This window comes from Ambystoma mexicanum, chromosome 6q (genome assembly GCF_040938575.1).
Source record: "Ambystoma mexicanum isolate Mex_15411 chromosome 6q, UKY_AmexF1_1, whole genome shotgun sequence".
In the NCBI taxonomy this organism is placed as follows: domain Eukaryota; kingdom Metazoa; phylum Chordata; class Amphibia; order Caudata; family Ambystomatidae; genus Ambystoma; species Ambystoma mexicanum.
The window spans coordinates 1,260,762,086-1,260,775,290 of NC_090937.1; the positions used below are offsets into that span (position 1 = coordinate 1,260,762,086).

Sequence of the window (13,205 nt, forward strand, 5' to 3'; positions counted from 1 at the left end):
CAAGACCTCGCACCTGGGAATGGGCGGCAGTGGGAGAACGACGCAGGCGTAGGGCAGCCCTCTGGGGCCCTCCTCCAAAGGCGGGGGGGGGAGTAGAGGAGGAACCACGGAACGATGGATAGCAGCGGGCCACGAGTAGCAATTATGTATGATCTGATGTGAAGGAGTGGTGGGCTACGTAGGCATGGAAATGGGCGGTAGGAGTGCCGAAGGAAGTTCCATCTTGATTACAGTGAGGGTGGCAGCGCCTGGGCGGAGAAAAAGGGGATGGGGAACGGAGCGGGGGGAGGGGAGACATCCCAGAGTTTGGAAGGCGATGGACACGGGGGACAGGGAAGGGGGGGGCACCAGAAGTCGGTGGACGGTGCAGGGGAGGGACCCAAAGTGGACAGGGGGGGGGGGAGCAACTGCGAGAGGTTAGAGGAGGGAAGAAGGGGGATGGGGATCAATACGCGCGAGGAGGACCAGGGGGAAAATGACACATGGAGTAATGGGGAGAGGGTGCGTACAGGCGATGACTGTTCAAGTGGTCCACACACAATGTGTGTGTATGTAAAATTTGTGCACACTGTTTGGGAGTCGATTCTTTTCTTCATTAGTATTGCTTCCAATATGTGTGTCTTATTGTTTTCAAAATGTTTAAGCCTCATGGAGTGTCATGGCCATGCAGGGGTTGCATGCACAGGAGACCTGGATGGACACTGTCCTGGCAGGCTCATGAACAAAAGTAAACAAGAACATCCATTTAACACCAAGAGACTTTTGTTATGGACATAGCACTTCAGATGCATTAACCTTGAACATCCCATCCATTAGGCAGGATGCATTAACCTTGAACATTACATCCATTAAGCAGACCCAAGTGTATTCTTGGGTGTGGCTGCTAATGGATTGCCTTCGCACATGCTCACTCTCTAGGAGGGGCAGGGTGTGGCTGGTAAGCCGGCCCTATTGGGCGTGCCCACGATCTCAGCTATATAAGCTGCCCCGATCCTCAATACAGATGCTTCAGGTTATTCTGCACTTGCAAGCAGCGTAACGCTCACCGTCGCCTGAGGTCAGACTTACCTTTGAAGATCCTGCTTCCTGGACATCCTGCTTCCTGCCAGCATACTTACCAACTGGGGGAAGCTGTTCGTACCTGTACATCTCTTCGGCGAACCAAGTGTTCATCTTTACACTTTCCGGAATGACGAAATCTTCATCTTGACACCGCAGCACGACACGCTCCATCGTCGACAGCGGCGGCTGCAAGGAAAAACAGAAGACAAGGTTAGACATTGAAAAAACAGTCCGTTTAAGGTTGTGCTACGCCATACTTCGCGCTTTCCCTTAAACTATCACTTACCTGCTGTCGAGCATTGCGGTTGCATCCATCTTCCATCCGGCCGCGTCTCGCGTCTCACAGCTGCATTGAGGCCGCATTTCTATCTAAGGGAAGAAAACAGAAGAGAGACATTATAGCAGGCATAAATAGGAGCAACATATACAGACATTAAAGAGAACAAACAGCATCACAAGAGCTCAAGAAAGACTTACCAATCATAAGGAGAAGCTTAGTCGCAGCTGGACTGGACTAATCCTTACCAGGGATCAGTGAAGGAACTAGATCCCATTCAACGCGCCCCTGCCAGAAGTAGCAGGACGGAGAGCTTCTCTTCCATAATTCACAGTTGAGCTTTATGGGCTGGCGTATGCTCACAGAAACCGTACTTTGGGGTGAAGGGTTCGAGAGGTACAACAATCACAGATTAGTGCACTCACACACTCTTATCTCCACGCAGGAGCAGTAAAACCACGTACCACCGCTCACAGATTTTCTACTGGGGAAGAGGCCTGAAGGCGGTGGTTCAAGTTCAGGGAGGGCTGCAACTGTGCCCCAACGCCTCCGCAGAGTCCAGGTGAGCGTAAAATGGAGTATGATGAATTAATGTCATTATATATGTCTTGAAGAAAGCGGCAACGTTCCCAAACCCGCTGAAACCGGTCGACAAGATGAAGGTTTAGATGCGATGACCTGAGCCCGAAGACACACAACATTTCTTGTGAGCTCGGTTAAGATATATCACTTTTTAGAAACATAAGACAACCAAAGAAAACAGAGTTGTGTTTTAAATTACTTGATTAGGCTTAATCAAGTATTTTGAGAAAAATAAGACACACATATTGGAAGCAATACTAATAAAGAAAATAATCGACTCCCAAACAGTGTGCACATATTTTTAGCACTTAGTAAAAGTAGTGAGAGAGGATAGGGTGAGCTTCTTGTCTATCTCTCACACTAGATAGGCGTCACAGCAGCGCACTCTGGGGATACAAGAACACAGTGAGGGACAGCAAGTATCTCTTTGTAGGGACAATTATTTAGATGTAGGGACTTCAACAGTAGGAATAACTTTTTAATTAAGTGGTTCTGTCTATATTGTGATACATAAGAATGGGTAGAGACAGAATAGGTTAACCCCATGACTATGTTGTATTTAAATACATTGTTCAGCAACATCTTTTGATGAGAGGCCGGTACATGATCCTAAAGCGCGCAAAACTACAGGTCATGATTATCAGGCTCAGGAAGAGCCTATGGTTGATGCTTTCTATTTTACGGTTCTGTCAAGAATATTAGACGCTACGGACCGGGGGCATGATGTGAACATGTATGAAGTGAGAGAAGTACGATCCTCCTTAAAAGAATTGCTTGAAGGTTTCATTCTGGCACTGAACGCCCCGCGGGCAATTTGTAAAAACTTGTTGCTTGGGGGTGCTCCAACTACTGTCAATTCAGTGTTTGTTGCCGCCCATACTGTTAGGAAAGATTTCGTAATTGTAGGTAATTTTCCTTCCATGTGGCAACCCCTAAACTTTTTGCTGTTGTTTTACACCTTGTTCTTGACTTTGCCAGAGAAGTGCAGCCTTCTGCTGCACTCCTCTGGGCTTTCGCTCCTTTCTTACGGGGAAACTGACATAACTGACTTAAGACAGACAGTACCGGGAAACGCTGTTTTACGTAGTTTCTTTTATCATGTTGCGGCTTTCGTGCAACATGACACAAGAGGGCACTGTAAGCTAAGTTACAGCTCTCTTGGGTCTCTAGCCTTCTACAGGCCCTAGATACTCGTTTAGGATTGTAACTGATCGGTGCAAGTGGTTCACGGACGGGAATGGTGGCAGCGATCGTTTCTTGTGTTTTGAGCTCTTTTTGGCGTTCTAAGCGCGTTTCTCGCGTTTAACCCAAAATGGTGGCCTGGCTCCCAAAATGGCCAGACCATGAGGCTCCTTTGTCCTGTCCGCTGACCGTCTTGCTCCCTTCACCTTCCCCAGGTCGAGCCGACCCGGGGCCTTCCTTATTTGGGCATGTACTTTCCCGCGAAACACGGATGCTTTCGCGGGCTTCTACATGTCTTGTGTGTGCCTCCAGGATGTGGGCTGGGATGTCTGATCCCAATACACATCCTGGGTGCCAGAGAGTCTAGGGAGGGGTGAATGCCTGGGACCACCGTGGTCCGTGATTGGTCCACGAATGGTGTGAGTGTTGATGAGCGGATCTCCCATTGGGTCCCTTCCGTTTTGGCGCGAAGGGAACCGTGGATAAGAGGGGGCTGGAAACACCACTACCATGTCGATCTCCTGAGTTCTCACGAACGAAGGAATACAGGAGCCAAGTATCCTGCAACCAAGAGGCTGAACCGAGGAATCGCTGGTGACCCGCTGAAGGACTGCTCCTCTGCACTGCTGTCGCCTTGTGAAACCCTTTTCACCTTTGATCGAACCAGAAGGCCTGTACTGGTACTTCGACCCTTGGAATAGCGGGAACAGCTATTCTCGGCATCTTCACCATCTCCTGCTTGTAAGCCTTCAGAAGTGTCTCTGGGCCATCCAGCAGACTGACCAGCCTACACAGGAGTCTTGCTCTGTAACCGCCACCAGGTTGTGTAGTATTTCGAGTCCTTGTCACTCTCACACGCTTCGTACACTTGGCGTTCCCAGGTCTGAAGTGAGTAGTGTACATTTGGCTCAGATACACACGGCCGCTCCGTTGCCCTGCTGTGGTAACAAACTGTGGGGGTTTCTTCGTTTGGGACGTCTTTTACTCAACTCTGCTGCTGCAGACTCAACACGACGACGAGACGTTCCCTGCTCTTCTGAACCTGCCAGCTACTGAAACTGACGTCGAGAAGCCTGGGTGTGCTTGCATCGGGGACCGGTGAGTAGCATAGCTAGGAACTGGTCGCCCTCCTGCAGGAGCCCATAGCTTTTCCCCGCTGTGTCAAAACAGCACCCTTTTCCGTACTCGCGCTCTGCTTCTGCCCACAGTGGAGGCTGCGCTTGAATTGCGGAACTTGTTCTTCTTCATTTGTGCACTAAACTGAACTGCCTGATTTCCCTCGAAGAGACTCCCCTTTTGCCCGTTGGCACCAGCGTGTGCAGGTACTTTTGAGCACAAGGCTCCACTCTTCGCAGGGCTCGGACTTCCTTTTAGTTAGGTGCCTCTGAAGGCGGACTGGGTCTAAGCATTATTTCGCACTGCCTGTTTTCCTTCCCTTTTAGGTGGACTACACATTTCGTGCATCTAACGCTTGAGACTTGTTGTATTTGTATATATATTGTATTGGTATGGTATGTGTTGGTTTACTAGAGTTGTATTGTGATTTCTCGCTACGGTCATTGTTTTAAAGGCCTTGGAATAAATGTGTATATATTTTTAATATAACACCTGTTTGGAGTAGTTTGTAAGTGTCCTTGCTTTGTGTGCTCATTGCGGGCTTTCAGTCACCCTCACCCCTCTTGAGACCTAGTCGTGACCGCCGCGATCGCTACCTTGTTTGGTCTGGTTCGTCCAGAGGTTACCCTGTTCCAAGTAATTAGGTTGGCCTTCTGAACTTCTGCGCCACCAGGACAGAGTTCAGAAATCCGTCTTAACAAATTGGTGTACAGCGGTGGGATACGACTGAAGGTATCCAGTGTTGCGCACGAACTAAGGCATTTCAAGTTATTCCTAACAGGACACGTAGTGAATTGTTATAGTATAACTTTAAAAAGGCCATAGTCCTTTCTAACAGTATGGAAACAAATACCTTGTTAACTTTAAATGCTTCCAAATCAGAAACATTGAAAAAGATGTGTGCGGAGAGAGGTGTTTCCTCTCAAGGCACGAAATTGGATATGGTCCAAAGAATCGTGGCGTGGCAAGAAGCGCAGCTTGACGCTATAACTTCTGAGGACAGTGCGGAAGGAGGTGGGGCTGCTCTCACTGGTAGAACCGACGGTTCTGCCGCTGCACTGATCCACCGCGACCACGAGGACAGGGAGGATGAGATGTCTAATGTTTCCTCTGCCAGTGCTGATGGGGAGGCTATGCTTGAATTCAAGAAGCAAGAGCTGCAGTTTAGGCAGAAGGAGCTTGAATTGAGCATAGCCAAACTAAAAATCGAACAGGCAGAAAAACAGAAAGACAGGGATCACCAGTTGGAACTGGCCATGCTTCAGGTTGCAAATGGGTCCAAGGGTCCTGGACATGGGTCTGGGGCCTCCTCTCATCCACGGTTTCCGAAAGATCTGCTCAGTGTGTATGAGGAAAGGAATGACATTATGGACTGGCTGAATGCGTTTGAGTATGCATGCGAAGTTCAACAAGTTGACAATGCTGATAAGATTGCCTGGTTACTCAGCAGACTGCCACATTCTGGCTGTAGTGCCATTATGGAAATGTCGAAGGCTGAGCGAGCTGATTTCGCAATGTTAAAGCAAACTCTCATTTTAAAGTTTGGGAAGACTCCGACCCAATATTTGAAACGATTCAGAGAGTATAAGAAAAAGGAAGGTGGTACTTGGGTATCTTATGTCACTGAATCCTTGAAAAACTTAACTGGCTGGGTCGAAGGTTATAAGGTTTCTACCTTCGAAGGCATGATAAATCTTGTCATGCTGGAACACATTTTTGCATTTTCTTCCACGGAGCTTAAGCAGCATTTGGCCGATTCGAAGGAGATAGATCCTAAGAAGCTGGCCATTGCAGCAGACTCATGGGTGTCACATCGAGTGTCCCATAAGGACAACACTCATCCTGGTAAGCAGGAGGAAAGGAAAAAGTCCAAAGATAAGGAGGGTGGAGAATCTGATAAATCTTCTTCTCATAAGGGCCACAAAAAGAAAAATAAGGGTAAGACACAAGAGAACTCACAGGGTAGTGGAGGTCAGCCTCCGAAACAGAACTCTGGTTACAATAAACCTCCCTATGTAAACAGACCCAATGGATCTTGTTTTGCTTGTGGAGCAACTGACCACATGAAGGGGGATCCCCGGTGTAAGGTTCGACCTTTGGGGGTCCACTCCGCTAATCTGGCCTTCTCCTCCTACGAGGAAGAAGAGATTACAGGAGCATCCTTCTCCACAGACTCATTTCCCAGCGGGATAGAAGCTGAGGTAGTTTTAGTTTCCCTGGGTTCCTGGGAGACTAAAGTCGCAGAGGCTTATGCTAGGATTCCAGATAATACCAAGCACTACTTTAAAGACAGTGTGCTGATCAATGGAGTAGATACTCCAGCTCTTAGGGATAGTGGGTGCAGTCGAACTGTAGTGGATTCTACCTTGGTAGACTCAGAGGAAGTTGCCAGAGCTACTCTGATGCCCACTAAGTTGGCTGACGGCCCACTCCGTATGTTCCCAGTAATACCTGTAAATCTTACTTTAAATGGTACAGCAGTCAGGATTCCAGTGAGCATTCAGAGAAACGTCCCGGGAAAGGTCTTGTTAGGTACTGATCCCAGAGCTTTAGGGCTCGTAGGAGACACTGCCGAAAGACCCTACACACGGTCTCAAGCACGGGCAGCATTGGCCAAGACCAATACGCCGCCCCAGCCGAAGGGGAAACCCAAGGCGAAAGGAGTCAACAAGTCAAGACGAGGGAAAGAGAATATTCCCCCGAGCTCGCCTACCGCTGCGGTGGAGGAAGTTGGTCAATCGCCCGGGCCTGACGAGGAGGTGGCGATGCCTGAAGTATTTGACCCCAACGACCATCCTGAACTAAAAGACTTGTTAGTTGAAGGAGGTCCTGATAGGGACGAATTCAGTAAAGGCCAACGTGAGTGCACATCTCTGGAAGGCCTAAGGAGACAGGCCTGCTCCCAGCTTGAGGGTGAACCTTCTGGGACGCATAGGATTTATTGGGAAGGTGGACTCCTGTATAGTGAGCCCACAGAGTCTACAGAAGGAGACCATAGGAGGTTGGTGGTTCCCCTTGCTGTTAGGCCCTTGCTCCTGCAGTTGGCGCATGAAGTGCCCCTTGCTGGTCACCTTGGTATTAAGAGGACCAAGCAAAGGTTATCCATGCACTCCTACTGGCCCAAGATGGGGGTGCAAGTAGAAAGTCACTGCAGGAGTTGTGCCTCCTGCCAGTTATCTGGTAAGGTTGGCTCGACAATCCAAGCTCCGTTGGTACCGCTCCCAGTTGTGGGGGTACCATTTGAAAGGGTAGGGATCGACATCGTTGGTCCCCTTGACCCGCAAACATCCTCAGGCAATAGGTTTATCCTGGTGCTGGTCGACCATGCAACCAGATATCCTGAGGCCATCCCATTGAAAACTGTAACTGCCAAGTCAGTTGCAAAAGCTTTACTTGGCATATTTACTAGGGTTGGCTTCCCTAAAGAAGTTGTGTTGGATTGTGGCAGCAACTTTATGTCGAAGTATATGCAGGCTATGTGGAAAGAATGTGGGGTCACCTACAAGTTCTCTTCTGCATACCACCCCCAGACCAATGGTCTGGTGGAACGTTTCAACAGAACGTTAAAGAGCATAATTGGGGCTCTGGAGGAGCCTCAGAGAAGGAAATGGGATCTTCTTTTACCATGCTTACTGTTTGCCTACCGAGAGGTACCACAGGAGGGTGTTGGCTTCAGCCCCTTCGAACTTCTGTTCGGTCATCCTGTACGGGGACCCTTAGCCATAGTCAAAGAGGGATGAGAGATGCCCACTCCCCCTGTTACTACCAACGTAGTTGATTATGTGCTAGGGCTCAGAAAACGGATGGTACTTCTGATGGGCTTGGCTAGTGATAAATTGAAGGCAGGACAAGCGCTGGTGAAACATTGGTACGACCAGAAAGCTTCCCTCATCAACTTTACACCTGGTCAGCAAGTCCTGATCACGAATCCCATAAGGCCTCGAGCTTTACAGGACAAATGGTCAGGCCCTTACACAGTGGTGGAGCCCCTGGGTGAGGTTAACTATTTAGTGGACCTTGGAAGGCCTGGACAGGCTCCAAAAGTGTTTCACGTGAATAGGCTGAAGGCTTTCGTCCCAAGAGTCGAAATGGCAGCACTGCTACTGGCTTCAGATGTTGAGGAAGAGGAGTCTGAACCTCTCCCAACCTGTTCCAAAGCGGTCCTTCAGATAGCTCCTTTGAGGGTGTCCGAGTGGCCCCTCACCTGACTTCTGATCAGCAGGCTGAGGTGAAAAGTTTGCTTAGGCAGTTTTCCCCCCTGTTTTCACAGTCGCCTGGTTTGACACCTTGGTGCAAACATAACATAGACACAGGAGACAGTGTACCTACCAAAAGTAGGGGATACAGGAAGTCGGACAAAGTACGGTCTTATATTAAGACCGAGGTCAACAAGATGTTAGACCTTGGGGTGATTGAACCCTCTAGTAGTCCTTGGTCCAGCCCTGTGGTTTTGGTTCCAAAGGCAGGCACTTCTGAATTGAGGTTCTGCGTGGATTACAGGGCTCTGAATGCTGTCACCAAGACAGATGCACACCCCTTGCCTCGAACAGATGAGCTGGTGGATACTTTGGGTGCCTCCAAGTACCTCAGCACGTTTGACCTCACTGCTGGCTATTGGCAAATAGCTTTAGCAGAACATGCCAAGGAGAAGACAGCATTTTCTACTCCAGACGGCCTTTACCAATTCCGGGTAATGCCGTTCGGGTTGAAGAATGCACCTGCCACTTTCCAGAGGCTTGTGAATAATGTTTTGAATGGGTTGGACGAATTCTGTCTTGCATACCGGACGATATAGCAGTTTTCAGTGCCACCTGGGAAGACCATGTGAAACTCCTCGGGATTGTGCTCCAGGCTCTTCAGAAAGCACACTTGACCATAAAGGCTAGTACATGCCAGATTGGACAAGGCTCAGTGGTTTACCTTGGACATGAAGTAGGTGGAGGGAGGATACAGCCTCTACCCAGTAAAGTACAAGCAGTACAAGACTGGCCTACCCCCACTACGCAAACCCAAGTGAGAGCCTTCTTAGGACTCACGGGGTATTACCGCAATTTTGTGGCAGACTATGGCACCATAGCTGCCCCTCTGACTGCCCTCACAACTCCGAAGAAACCCAAGAAGGTAACTTGGACCGACGAGTGTGAGAAGGCCTTCAATGGCTTAAAAGACTCCTTGTGCCAGGCCCCTGTCCTCAGGGCCCCTGATTATCAAAGACCTTTTTTCGTGCAGACGGACGCCTCTGACACTGGGATAGGAGCTGTATTATCGCAAGTAGACGAGAAGGATAAGGAACACCCTATTGGTTTTATTAGTCGCCAGCTTAAGGACAGAGAGCTCAGATGGTCCACGGTAGAGAAAGAATGTTTCTCTGTTGTGTGGGCCCCAAGGAAGCTGAGGCCCTACCTCTATGGGACCCACTTCACTGTGCAAACTGACCATAAGCCCTTAAAGTGGCTAATGAACATGAAGGGGGAGAATCCAAAGTTGCTTAGGTGGTCCATAAGTATACAAGGCTTCGACTTCACTATTGAGCATAGGCCAGGTGGCCAACATAGCAATGCTGATGGGTTGTCCAGAATGTTTAAACGACCTGAACAAGAGACTCATCCAGGGGTGGATTAGTTCCCCCTGTCCATAGTCTGGGAGGGGCGAGTGTTAGGAAAGATTTCTTAATTGTGGGTAATTTTCCTTCCATGTGGCAACCCCTAAACTTTTTGCTGTTGTTTTACACCTTGTTCTCGACTTTGCCAGAGAAGTGCAGCCTTCTGCCGCACTCCTCTGGGCTTTCGCTCCTTTCTTACGGGGAAACTGACATGCCCTTAAGACAGTCAGTACCGGGAAACGCTGTTTTCCGTAGTTTCGTTTATCATGTTGCGGCTTTCGTGCAACATGACACAAGAGGGCACTGTAAGCTAAGTTACAGCTCTCTTGGGTCTCTAGCCTTCTACAGGCCCTAGATACTCGTTTAGGATTGTAACTGATTGGTGCAAGTGGTTCACGGACGGGAATGGTGGCAGCGATCGTTTCTTGTGTTTTGAGCTCCTTTTGGCGTTCTAAGCGCGTTTCTCGCGCTTAACCCAAAATGGTGGCCTGGCTCCCAAAATGGCCAGGCCACGAGGCTCCTTTGTCCTGTCCGCTGACCGTCTTGCTCCCTTCACCTTCCCCAGGTCGAGCCGACCCGGGGCCTTCCTTATTTGGGCATGTACTTTCCCGCGAAACACGGATGCTTTCGCAGGCTTCTACATGTCTTGTGTGTGCCTCCAGGATGTGGGCTGAGATGTCTGGTCCCAATACACATCCTGGGTGCCAGAGAGTCTAGGGTGGGGTGAATGCCTGGGACCACCATGGTCCGTGATTGGTCCACGAATGGTGTGAGTGTTGATGAGCGGATCTCCCATTGGGTCCCCTCCGTTTTGGCGCGAAGGGAACCGTGGATAAGAGGGGGCTGGAAACACCACTACCATGTCGATCTCCTGAGTTCTCACGAACAAAGGAATACAGGAGCCAAGTATCCTGCAACCAAGAGGCTGAACCGAGGAATCGCTGGTGACCCGCTGAAGGACTGCTCCTCTGCACTGCTGTCGCCTTGTGAAACCCTTTTCACCTTTGATCGAACCAGAAGGCCTGTACTGGTACTTCGACCCTTGGAATAGCGGGAACAGCTATTCTCGGCATTTTCACCATCTCCTGCTCGTAAGCCTTCGGAAGTGTCTCTGGGCCATCCAGCAGACTGACCAGCCTACACAGGAGTCTTGCTCTGTAACCGCCGCCAGGTTGTGTAGTATTTCGAGTCCTTGTCACTCTCACACGCTTCGTACACTTGGCGTTCCCAGGTCTGAAGTGAGTAGTGTACATTTGGCTCAGATACACACGGCCGCTCCGTTGCCCTGCTGTGGTAACAAACTGTGCGGGTTTCTTAGTTTGGGACGTCTTTTACTCAACTCTGCTGCTGCAGACTCAACATGACGATGAGACGTTCCCTGCTCTTCTGAACCTGCCAGCTACTGAAACTGACGCGGAGAAGCCTGGGTCTGCTTGCATCGGGGACCGGTGAGTAGCATAGCTAGGAACTGGTCGCCCTCCTGCAGGAGCCCATAGCTTTTCCCCGCTGTGTCAAAACAGCACCCTTTTCCGTACTCGCGCCCTGCTTCTGCCCACAGTGGAGGCTGCGCTTCAGTCGCGGAACTTGTTCTTCTTCATTTGTGCACTAAACTGAACTGCCTGATTTCCCTCGAAGAGACTCCCCTTTTGCCCGTTGGCACCAGCGTGTGCAGGTACTTTTGAGCACAAGGCTCCACTCTTCGCAGGGCTCGGACTTCCTTTTAGTTAGGTGCCTCTGAAGGCGGACTGGGTCTAAGCATTATTTCGCACTGCCTGTTTTCCTTCCCTTTTAGGTGGACTACACATTTCGTGCATCTAACGCTTGAGACTTGTTGTATTTGTATATATATTGTATTGGTATGGTATGTGTTGGTTTACTAGAGTTGTATTGTGATTTCTCGCTACGGTCATTGTTTTAAAGGCCTTGGAATAAATGTGTATATATTTTTAATATAACACCTGTTTGGAGTAGTTTGTAAGTGTCCTTGCTTTGTGTGCTCATTGCGGGCTTTCAGTCACCCTCACCCCTCTTGAGACCTAGTCGTGACCGCCGCGATCGCTACCTTGTTTGGTCTGGCTCGTCCAGAGGTTACCCTGTTCCAAGTAATTAGGTTGGCCTTCTGAACTTCTGCGCCACCAGGACAGAGTTCAGAAATCCATCTTAACACATACCTCTTCGGCCGATTTTAGTTTTCATCCTGCAAAGATAAGCAAGCCTGTCAGCTTAGACGAGGTAGAGACGGCAAGTTTGCAGAGCCCGCCACAAAAGGACACTGAACCTCGTGTTATGCTGGCCCCAGATACTATCCCTTTACAATGACCACAGGATGGCGTTGGAGGGATGGCGCCCTTTTCCAGGGTGACTGCTGTGGATGACCCAGTAGCGCCTATGGAAGTCAGCCGTAGAAGGAAGAAGAAAGCGAAGCACAATAAATAAAAAAAATGTTGGCACCTCCCATAAATAACAAAGGTTCCCTTACATTTTTACGATCATTAAGGGCACAGACAGAAGTATTTTCTGATTAAGTGTTTTATCAGGATGGGCTTCCGACCAGCCGGGCACAGGTATCATTCTCTAAGGTAGGGGGTACCTGTAAGAAGGGCCAAGCTCAGTCACAGAGGCAGGCAACGACCTGTGGTCAGCCTTGCTCCGTTGATCGTGTAGCAAATTTTAAAAAATCATGGATTACGGCATACCTTAAGACCAAAGATGGCAGAAGTGGCTGACAAACAATTGACTATATCCTCTCTTTCCAAATATTCAATTGAATCCGATGAGGAGGTCCTTCAGGCCTGGTTACCGGAGATGTTCGGTCCTTCGATACAACCCAAGGTAGTAGTTGATACTAGTCAAGGAGTGGCAGGTCCCCTTGTGTCCATCAATCCTATTCCTACGAAACTGGAACCCACTGCCCAACCCTTCGAGCCAGTGGGGATGTTTGCCCAGCCATCGCCTATGGGATCTCTGAGTTTCCTGACAATGGAAGAAAGGAGGAAGTTCCTGGTGCAGGGAACTGGGTTTGGAGGTTTGCCTATAGGGCCAGCCAGATTCCCTAGGGGTCCATCTGGGGGTTATTTCTTTAGATTACCGGTGAGGGGTGAGGCACTTGATGATGCCCAAGTGCCTTTGCTCCCAGGTATGGCTCTGAGTCACACTTTTAAGGTCAAAGAGCTCTACCCATTAAATCGTCAATACATTTTGGCATTATTTGGTCAAATAACCAGCCTTCAAACACTTTCTTTCACGTTTTATCTGGATTTAAGATGTGCTGACACGGTCAAAACTGTTTTTTATTCGAAGCTCATTTATAACCTAGTCATGGCTGAGACAGAATGTTTGTTAAATATAAGGTACTCTTTGTCTGAGGATTGGCCGCAAGATACT

The 13,205-nt window shown here is 49.2% G+C and overlaps 1 protein-coding gene across 2 annotated transcripts in view; it reads right to left on the bottom strand.

Annotated features, from left to right (window-relative positions):
• ZCCHC4 (zinc finger CCHC-type containing 4) overlaps window positions 1-13,205 on the bottom strand; it is a 939,775-nt gene that overhangs the window by 891,968 nt on the left and 34,602 nt on the right. The window lies entirely within an intron of this gene.